This window comes from Anarhichas minor, unplaced genomic scaffold, assembly GCF_050575085.1.
Source record: "Anarhichas minor isolate MPS153535 unplaced genomic scaffold, ASM5057508v1 ptg000035l, whole genome shotgun sequence".
Classification (NCBI taxonomy): Eukaryota; Metazoa; Chordata; class Actinopteri; order Perciformes; family Anarhichadidae; genus Anarhichas; species Anarhichas minor.
Window position 1 is genome coordinate 368354 of NW_027466481.1, and position 10458 is coordinate 378811.

A 10458-nucleotide genomic window follows, 5' to 3' on the forward strand; every position below is an offset into this window, starting at 1 on the left:
ATGAAGCTCCACCAGAGCCCAGCCTGGACTCACTCCCAGGGCATCAAATACCAAGACTTAGGCAGTGGCCCTTGGCGTCTTGATACCAACGCACAAGGCACCCTTCTGCGTCTGCATGAGACACTGGGCTTTCTAACCAAATTCAATCTAAACCCGTCCGCATCATTATTCGACAGACAGAGCAACTGGCTTCGTATTTAGAGCGAGAAAGGGGTGGGAGGGTTGGAAGTTAAGTTATTTTTGCTGATGACGTTATGTCACATTACATTATGTCATTAAGTCATACAACGTTACGTCTGTAGCTTAAGTTACTTTACAAACTTACTTGTTTTAAGCCAAACCATGACGTTTTAATTGCCTAAACCTCGCCTCGACCGGTTCACAGCGTTAACCACGCGTTACAATTGTAACCGCAACCATTTCATAACGATAACCACAAGTTAAAACCCTGTTTCATAACGTTAACCATGTGTTACAACGCTAATCGCGACCGTCTGACAATGGTACGTGTAACATCGCTAACCGGGACTGTTTCACAACGTGAAGTGCGACCTTTCAAAATAAGATGCAAAAGGCTATACTGGGGGCTTCTGCCCAAGATGCAAAATACCACGAGTAGGAACGAGCTCACGTTGCAGAGCCACCGAAGACGTTATACATCTGTTTACTCGTCATGGTAGTACTAACCATGACGCGTAAACAGACCCTCATGTGTAGAAGTGGTGGAGTTCCACTTTAAGGGGAAAGAAAAGGGAAAACTGAATGTTATGGGGTTTTAAAAGTTTTCATATGCCAGATCTGTCAGAAGGCTTTGCCTCCTGTAGCAGAAGATAATATTACAAAAAGAAACATAAATACATCACACACTGGCCAATCTTTGAGTGCATGATGTGCATTTCTATGTGTGCGAACGTATGTTTAGAACTTCCACAATCCCAGTCTCCACCAGTTTTTACACTTCTAAAACTAGCAGAGCTTTTGTTTCACAGTTGCTGCTGCACCGCTGCACGCGCCCGCTCACACCAGCACCTGTGCTCATGTTAAAAAGCATGAACGTGTTATCCACTCACACGCCTCACTGCCTTCCCTTCTTTCTCTGCATGGGGAAGTCGTCACTTACAAAAGGCCTGTACACTCAGTATCAGATCCTTTACTGCCCCTTTCATGCTTCGCTGTAGTTTTCTTTTCTTTTTTTTGACATGGCCAGGGATCATGAAAGAGTGCAAACGAGTCATTGATGGATTGGATGGAGCAGTCTAAACGTGAGGCTTGACCTCCCTGCCCCCCCTTCTTACTCCCCGGCTGTTTGAGCAGAGCGTTCGGATCAGGACAGAATCTCAGGCCTTAATGGAGGCAGCTCATTTCTGGTCCGTATCTTTGATGCTGTGCCCGTTAACAATGCGTCCTTTCTGCGACTGGGTAAGAATTGGCCAGCAGGGTTCCTGCGAGAGGGGAAAATGTGAACGGGGGATTAGCCGGACTAATGGCCCCAACTTGTCGTTGATGTTAATTTGCGTTAATTAGGACCCCCTTCCTTTAGCGGGTTGGATTGAAAGGCGGAGGCGAGCTGCTGGTATTTTTGCAAATGTCCTGGCTCATGTTTGTGCACACAAATTCTCATGCACGCGTTTTCGCACTCGCACACACAAGCCAGGGCACTTTCTCGTTAATTTCAGCATCTCGTTGGCGCTCGCACTCGTCCGCTGACGGCTTCCTTCTGTTTGTTCTGTGCTCGTTGTCAGAGGCCATTTGCTCTCGCCACAATGACTCCCTTTCACTGGGTTTGATCTTTGTAGCTATTCAGCCTCCTCTTTTCGAGTGGTCAAGAGAAGAAACCACCATGCCACCTCAACTCTTTGCACAGCCCTAAAGCCAACCACACCCCCTCCCCCATGCGTGTGTTTGCGTGTCCACTGATCCAGGGGAATGACAGTGGTAGGATTTGGGATCTTTTTGCTTCCAAGGTTCCTCCACTGAGACATAATCGGCCACTTTGTCGGGTCGGTTAACCCTGTATTGTCCCGGAGGCCCCTTAGAGCTCCGATGCCATTCAGCTTGCTAGTATCTCTCGCCCCTCCCTCCCTCTGCTTTTGGTGGCAGCTTTTGTGCAACATGTACATGTGCAAACAGACACACATTCAGGAAACGTGGGGGCACTTACACATGCACACAAACACAGAGAGGGAATGTCCTGCACGCTACCTGAGGCTTGTTTTTACTTTGACATGCACGGCCACCCCTTCCAATGGGCTCGCTCTCAGGTTCGACGTCCCAGCAGGATTCAGTGGTGTGAAATGGGGGGGCCCACAGCTTGCTGCTGGTGGGAGTTAAGAGAGAAGACAGGGGGGGGGGGGGGGAATGCTTCTCTCTGGCCAACACCTGGTATCACTTTATTAACCCTCGGCTGTCTTGACCCCTGGGAGCCAAGGAACAGCAGGGCCAAAGGGGGCCGCGAGGGAGTGAGAGGTGGGGGGCTGGAAGAGGAGAAGGGGTGCAAGGGGTGTATGGACGTCACCGCACAGCCTTTGAAGGGGGAAGCGAAGCCCCCGCATCGGAGCCCCTGCAATGACTTTACCAGTACTGTGACCCCCCTTGACCCTGACACCCCCTTCTGCCCAACCCAAAACCCCGACCCTCGCTCCCTGCAGCTGCTGGTTCCCATTGGACCGCCGCGGGCCGCTGTGGCAGAGGGGAAGGAGGAATGGACGGAGAGAAGGCGAGCGAAGGAAAGAAGGGAGAAGGACGGGGGAGCAGCGAGAAGGGGGCTATGCAAAAGGTCAACTGTTGGTCAGAGGTTTTTATTGGGAGTGCGGAGGGAGGGAGCGGGAGTGGGAGTATGCGTTAAAGACCACCGTCTGAGATTTTAACTGCAGGGAGGGGAATTTGGCCTTTTTCCACCCCTACACACGTTGAGCAGTTAGAGAGGACAGGCTCTGAGTAGACCTGTGTGCTAGCGGCCGAACGCTGAAGTTACAGAGGAGTTATGTGAAGTGACGCTCCTGGGCACCGCAGGGTCATTTCAACTGCAACAGCTTCAGTGAACGATTTGGGTCGGATGGCGGTACACTGCATGTTGACCGGCGCTGCACAGCAACCAGACAGCAAAGTTGAGAGAATACACTCGCGTCACATGCATTGCTTATTCAGGGTATTGAAGATCTCTCGGGTCATGTAATTAGCGTCGGATGGTAGGCCTGTGGAAATTCCTTCAGAGGGACGTCATGCTGGAGGATTAGCGCTGATCCAATCAGAGGTTACGATCGGTGCGAGGCAACTCTAAAAACCCTATATGATCCTCTGATTAGTTGCTGGCACAGTCGATAGGGATTCATGATCCACAAATAGAACCTGTAGGAACAAGTTAGCTCCTCTGACCTTTCATCAAAATCACCATCAAGATGCTTGCTGACCAGTTGGTAATCTCACCTGAACTTCTGACAACTGATGCACTTCAAAGATAAGAAAGTAGGGCTGCAACATTAAATATTTGTTTCTGATTAATTGATTAGTTGGTGTCTCATATGAAGTATGAGACACTTGTGTAAAATGGCGATCACAGCTTCCAAGGTGATCAAATGTCAAGAAAATTGTCCGACCTACAGTTCAAAAACACAAAGATGTTTAAAGGCTGTTTCATTTGCTGGTCTCTGTACTCACCATCTATCTAAGTTGAAGACATCAATGTTCAATCGTGATTTCGTGACATCACAACTCGCTCGTAAGCAAATGGTTGCTCAGTATGCAACTCACAGAAGTGGGATGTGGAAACGTGAAACCTCCAGTTCACATTTTCTGAGAATGGACTTAGCAGTGAAGTAGGAGACATCTTATGTGCAACAGTTAGATTAAATACTTGTTCACCTGTTTATGCATGGATACACAGGGACAACGAGTAGAAGTTTAATCGAGTTTTTGGTGGAATGTTTTTTAATTAATTATTTTCCCCAATGTCTTCAAACGTGTCCGGAGGGGAGCTGTAATGCACAGTAATACAGAGAAAAGCAGCAAACCCTAACAGTGAATGTTTTGCTTTTGTGCTAGATACTTAACTTCATTAGTATTTCATTAGTATTAGGATTTCTCGATTTCTGTCATTATTTTTAGCACTACATTCAAAAAAAATACTCAGATTTCTGCATTTTATGATCAAAACACTCGTTTCCAGACACAGTTGATGTAGCCGACACCAGGCAGATCTGCAGATCGTTCAACTCACTCAGGAGCCACTTGGAGTTGAATCAGAACTGCCCTCACTATCTCCAGTCTCTCTGCGCTACACTCCCCTGTTGCCTAATTTTTTTACTGGCCCTTATCACAACCTGAACAGACACAAGTTCTCTGAGACACGCAGTCAGACAGCAGTCGCCATGTCGAGCTCCTCTCCGCAGATTACAGATCGCTTTCCCTGGGTCGCGTCGGGCATTCATCCAGACTTCACTCCACCACGACCGGGAAGACGTCGTGAAAAACAAGGTTATCTCCTGACTCAACCCCTGCAATGCAGAGTCAACACTGCTCTGCTGCAGCTCGACCGGCGAGTCACAAGGGCTCAGGCTTCAGCCGGGGTCCAGAGGTTAATTTATTGCCTGATCGCATGACCACAGTTTGGAGTAAAAAATGGCAGTAAACGTTGCATTATGACAGTGGAGGAAGGGTGGAGAATCAGAGTCGGCCTGCAGAGTACGCTGCTTGGTTAAGGGCATTGGTCACAGTCTGAACGCCTGATGGTTTATAATCACCACAACTAACCAGATAGGACAGTATGTCTCTGCTGTGGCTGGAAATGAATCATTATTGGATTCATGGAGGTGAACTTTAGTTTTTTGGATAGATGGATAGATGGATAGATAGAGCTGTTCCTATGTCTTCTTTCATCCTTCTTTCTCTGTAGGCGTCTTTTTATGGAACTGACATTCCTGGAGTGGTCGAAACAGAAGCCCTTGTTTAGAGGCGAAACCCTCCCACCCTATCCCCTTTTTTCATCTTCCTAGTTTTGGAGCCCTGGGTCAAAGGTCGAGACCCCCTCCAGCTTCAGAGACATGTCAGGTCATGCAAGCCACATAGCATTCCCTGTATAGCCCCCACCACCCCACCCTGCCTCCCCTTTGCCGCAGCAAAAGGCCCGCTGCCTCTTAACAGTGACAAACCCCCCCTTACACAAGAGGTGTGAGAGTATGTGCGGCTGAGCAAGCATGTGTGTGACATTTTGAGAGATAGTGAGTACTAGCAGTCACTTGAGGATTTTACGCTGTTGAAGGTGGATTTTGAGATGTTGTCTTAACTCTACATTCACATACATGAGCACGATTTCAACACAAAAGGTCTAATCTGGTGGCGTGACAGCGAAACGTGATCACGAAGATGGGAATTGTTGATGTTTTTCTAAAACGTTTTTTTGCAAATATAAAAGTCTGGCAAATGGATTTCCCACAGTCAAACTGAAAAACAAAGATACATTTCTCAGAAATGGATTTCAGTGTTCTGACACTGTGATGAATCTAAATGGCAAAAGTAAATAAACATTAGATGCTGGGTTGCAAAAATAACTTGATTTGATTGATGATTTGTATTGATGATGTTTTTTTTTAATTATCTGGGAAGGTTATACATTTTCCTGTGTGAAATGATAAACTAAAGTTTCATCTGTCAGGATTGTTAGTCATTGCTCGCTGCCTTTGTGAAACACACGGAAGCACTCTAATGAAATAATGCAAAAATAGGAAATAATAGGCCATAAATTAAAGCGAAGCTGAATTAAAACTGTCAGGAAGCAATTAGGAAAACACTATAATTCCTCCAAACAGGGGCCAAAGTTGAACAGACAGCAAAATACGTGTGAAATGAAAATAACCGATTTTGGGAGTGAATCGCTGCCAAATATCAAAGGTCACGAGACTCTGCGGGGCCTTCGCTCGCGTCCTCTTCGCTTAGTCAGCAAATGGAACCAGCGCCACAATCCCACAAGAAACGACATGAAAAATGGGTTTGAGATGCACAAACAGGGCGGAGATGTAGTGCAGAGAAAAGGGTGACCCCTTCCAGCAGATAAACAAATAACTAAATAAATCCTGGGGACACTGGGGGTGAGGGAAGCTTCCCCCGAGGGGTCAGAGCAGGAACAGATAAATCTCCCTTAAAGACGCCAATGCCTCTCCACAGTTAACCTCTTAATCAACCCCAATCGGCCGAAGGAAATAGCGCTGACTTTCGAAAACTATCTGTGTCTCTGCAGTGAGTAAACACCCTAGCACATTTGCACAGTGTAAATGCCGTGTGTGTGTGTGTGTGTGTGTGTGTGTGTGTAGAAATGTGGAGTCGTTTACTCCTGCTTGATGAGATTTTAATTACAACATACTTTGCAAAAAAAGGAAATCCCCTGAAGTTGATTATCAGAGTGTCTGGAGGAGATTCAGGTGCTAACATTTAGGTTACGCGCCGCTCACTTATTCCCATGATGTCCTTTTCGTCGACACACACTCAAAGCGACACATTTCTTTGTAAACTACAATATACTTCTTCCTCGTCCATCCATCAGCGAGCCTCTCTAGAGCTGAGCATCAGCGATTAACCTTCTGTGAGCTTGAGAGCATCCAGATAGTATCTGCTCACAGGTCACGCACCGCACGGGCCTCAGACGCAAGACCTCCTAACAAACATGTCATTCTCAGCTTTGAATTTCTATTTCAGTAGCGCGCTCAGGTTACATACCTGGTCGCCTGACGGCTCCTTTCCTCAATGGGATTATATTTAGCGTCGGCTGAAGCGGAGCGTTGCATTGTGGGCTCTGGTGTTGTCAGGCCGTCCATAAATTAACAAGCCAACCGGTGGCCACTGCATTTCCTAGGCCATCCGGTGCGGTCGTGTTTACCACCCTTTGCCGCCACACTGACACCCACTTGTGTCAGAGCTGCACCACACCAGTTGGTCCAGCCATCCATCACTGAGCATCAAACACGAACTGGCAAACTCTTGTGCGTGTTTGTTTGAGGTGCTCTCTGGTGTGATTGCACAAGGTTTGATATGACAGGACGATTCAGGCTAAATCAGTCACAGAAAAGATGTTCAATACATTTTCTTCTCTGTGTTTGAACTCCCTGGAATAAGTGCTGATTCACAGATGTTTATGATCTTGAATTTGAAAGTGGCTTATGAAACCCACATTAAAATCTTCAAACATACATTTTTCTGACAAAACACTCAAATGTTTTAACCTATATCTTTAAAAAAAAGCTCACTCTGCCAACTGAAACTGTGTTTGGTCGCTGTGTGTGTTCCTCCTGTCCATACTGGCCAAGAAGAGGATACTGGTCACAATGAGAGCTAAAGGGTTTTGTGTCCCATCACTTCCATGTGGAGTCACATTCATAGGAAATCTGTTCTCGGATCAACTCTTTGAACATATGGGCATGCGAGTGTCATTTTAATATAGACATGAAAAAATATCAACCTATCCTTTAAAGTGACACACCCCTAAAAAAAGTGAAGTACTTTTATTCCAGGTGTGTTAGCCTGCTGGAAAATAAAATCATTAGCAAATCCGTTAAGCATATAGTGAGTTTTATACAAATATTTGCTCTTTTAAGTAATATTTTAAAACAGAACATTTCTACTACAGTGTAAAGAATAATATTTCAGAACATGGACAACTTTCTACTGCTCTGGTTGAATGTTTGATATCTGTTCAAGCTTGACTGCACAAATAGTGGGAGGCTAAACATGGTGAAAATACCCAGTGGTGTAAAGTAACTAACTACGTTTACTCAAGTACGTTTACTTAAGCACAAATTCAAAGTATTTGTACTTTACTTGAATATTTCCATTGTATGCAATGTTCTACTCCATTGCATTTGTCTGACAGCTTTAGGTACTTTTGAGGTTACAATTACCATTTACAATTTATCTCCAAATGTATTTTTCTGATAATAGGGCAGATGAAGAGTCTCTGTAAGTGTTGAGAGAAATGTTCATACTTCTTGAGCCAAATAAACTATTTGAGAAGCCTCTTGGATCAGCAGTTTTTTTAGAACATTTAGCTGACAATACTTTCACACGTTTACTTAAATAAAGGATCTGAATTCTTCCTCCACCACCGAAAATAACCAACAATACATTAAAGTTGTACTGCTGTCATTGGATGTGGCGCCAAAGGGCTCTAATACTTAAATAAATGTAATTAAATTGCCTAATTAACAGTTGTTGTGAAATAAAAAAGCTTAATGTCCTATAGAATGAGAGTGACCACATGTCAGCGTGGGTATTGTCTTTATTGGAGGATTAATGCGTGGACATCACATACATTACTAAACCTGTGGTTGATCTTCATTTAATTAACCTCCTTCTGGTCAAATTCATCATAAGCCTCAGCTGTATAGAATTACACTCTAATTATTAGACCCCCAAACCCTGAGGTGCCCTTGGTCACTGGCCTACAGCTCGTGGAATCTCCTAATAGCGAGTCGCAGGGCTAATTGGGAGACAGGTAAGGTTACATGTGACAGCAATTAAGCCGAGCGCAGGGCCAACCTCATGGCCTCGGGCGAGCCCGGCGCTGCACTCAGGACCTCTGAGTGAGCTTTTTGTCTTTTTAGCGCTCTCTTTTTTCTTTTTCGCAAAGTTGGGAATAACAGTTCTCCTATTTTTCTCTGTGGACAGACAGGATTATGGATTTAAATTCCTCCTGCTCCTCTTGTTGCGCTCTGGTCACATACATACAAGCCGACAAATAACTTGTTTATCAGCTGTTTCACTTTAATTTCCCCCGTTTATTTACTTATATAAGTGTTATAAATATTAAACGTGTGGGTGTGGTTTAATGGCAAAAAAATACAACGTGCTGGGTAACATAGAGATAGATTTCTGTGACGATTTATTTGGCAGGTTTATTGAAATAACTTACTTAATTGTATTAATGATAACTACATTTAGGGCCTATATATATATATATATATATATATATATATATATATCGTATTATGCTCCTTAAGTTAGATAGCGATTTGCATAACATGGTGCACATTGTCTGTGATTTTAGTAAGGGTTAAGGTTGGCGGAGTGATACGAAGCTGAGGTGATGAGCGCTTGTTGTTAGTGTTAACTTGTCCGACTGTGCAGATGAACTTTAAAGTGGTCCTGAAGTTCTCGTGGAGACGCTGTCCTCGTGATCTTGCTTCACCCACGTCCTGAACGTAGTTTTATCTCGGTAACAAGTGTATCGTGAATGCTACAACAGACATAAACAGATGGATAGATATCTATTATAGATTCATGTCGTCGGGAGGGGAAGTGTGAGAGCGTGAACACATTATCATTTTCCAGTCCTCGGAACACATGCAGCAAAGAGGGCGGTGGGACACTCGACCCCCCTGACAGCGGTGTGGTCGGAATTACCTTTCACGTGACAAATCAAGACCCAATCTGGGGAAATAATCAGGTCCCCGCTGCTCTCGGCGTGGAAAAAGCCCCCATTAGAGAACAACACTGCCTCTGTTAATTACCGCACTGGCCTTTTGTGCGCATGGCAGGGACACAACACACCGACAGAATCAACACTTTCTCGACTGGTAAACGATTTGGGGAAGTGTTTTATGGCTCGGGGAGACGTTTGGCACGTTTTGTAGTTGTTGTGGAGCTGAGAGGGGACTTGTCGGTTTATTATTCTACACGATTGCTCGTCTGGCCCAGTTTGAGCTACAATATTTAAAAGTCGGGGTAGGGGTTAAATAAGATTGTGTTGATGATGCGACATCAGTGGGATTACATGAGCTGGACAGCTGACCCGAGATTGATGACAAGGCAGTGCGGCGTGGTAGATAAAACGGCTGGTAAACTGTGACCTTCTGTCGTGGATCAGAGGGCAAAACAATAAACAACATGGCATTATATTTGATTATTATCATGTCATGAAATCATAAATACCTGAGAACCAGACTCTCGGGGCCTGCACACATCATTTCGTATATATAGAGACATGTTTTGAAACATATAGCAAGAAAACATTGAATAATGTTTTTTATAAAGTCAGCAACTTGGAAAAAAAGTTCAACTGCTTCGTTTGAAACTTCTTCTTCCTCACTGACAAACCCAGTAGCTTTATGAAAATGCAAATACTGATCATTTCAAAAGTTTAATTCATACATAGCAAAATCATCCTAGAGGAAGGGGGGGGGGGGATTTTTCATATCTGCATATTAGCAGTTCGCCTCCAAACTATAGTCATCATGCTGACTAAGCATGCTCACGCGTCTTAAAGTGAGATTTAAGGCGAGAAGAGAGAAACATCCCCTCTTCAGCAGATGAATGTAAAAAAACAACCTTCCAGCCTTCATCATTTTGCAAAGTCAAACATCCAAATGAAGCAACAAAAAGCAAAATACATTGTTAATGCGGAGAGGAACTTTAAATCCTTATTAGGATAATTTAAAATATGTAAAGTCAGTCTAAAATATAAAATATTGATGC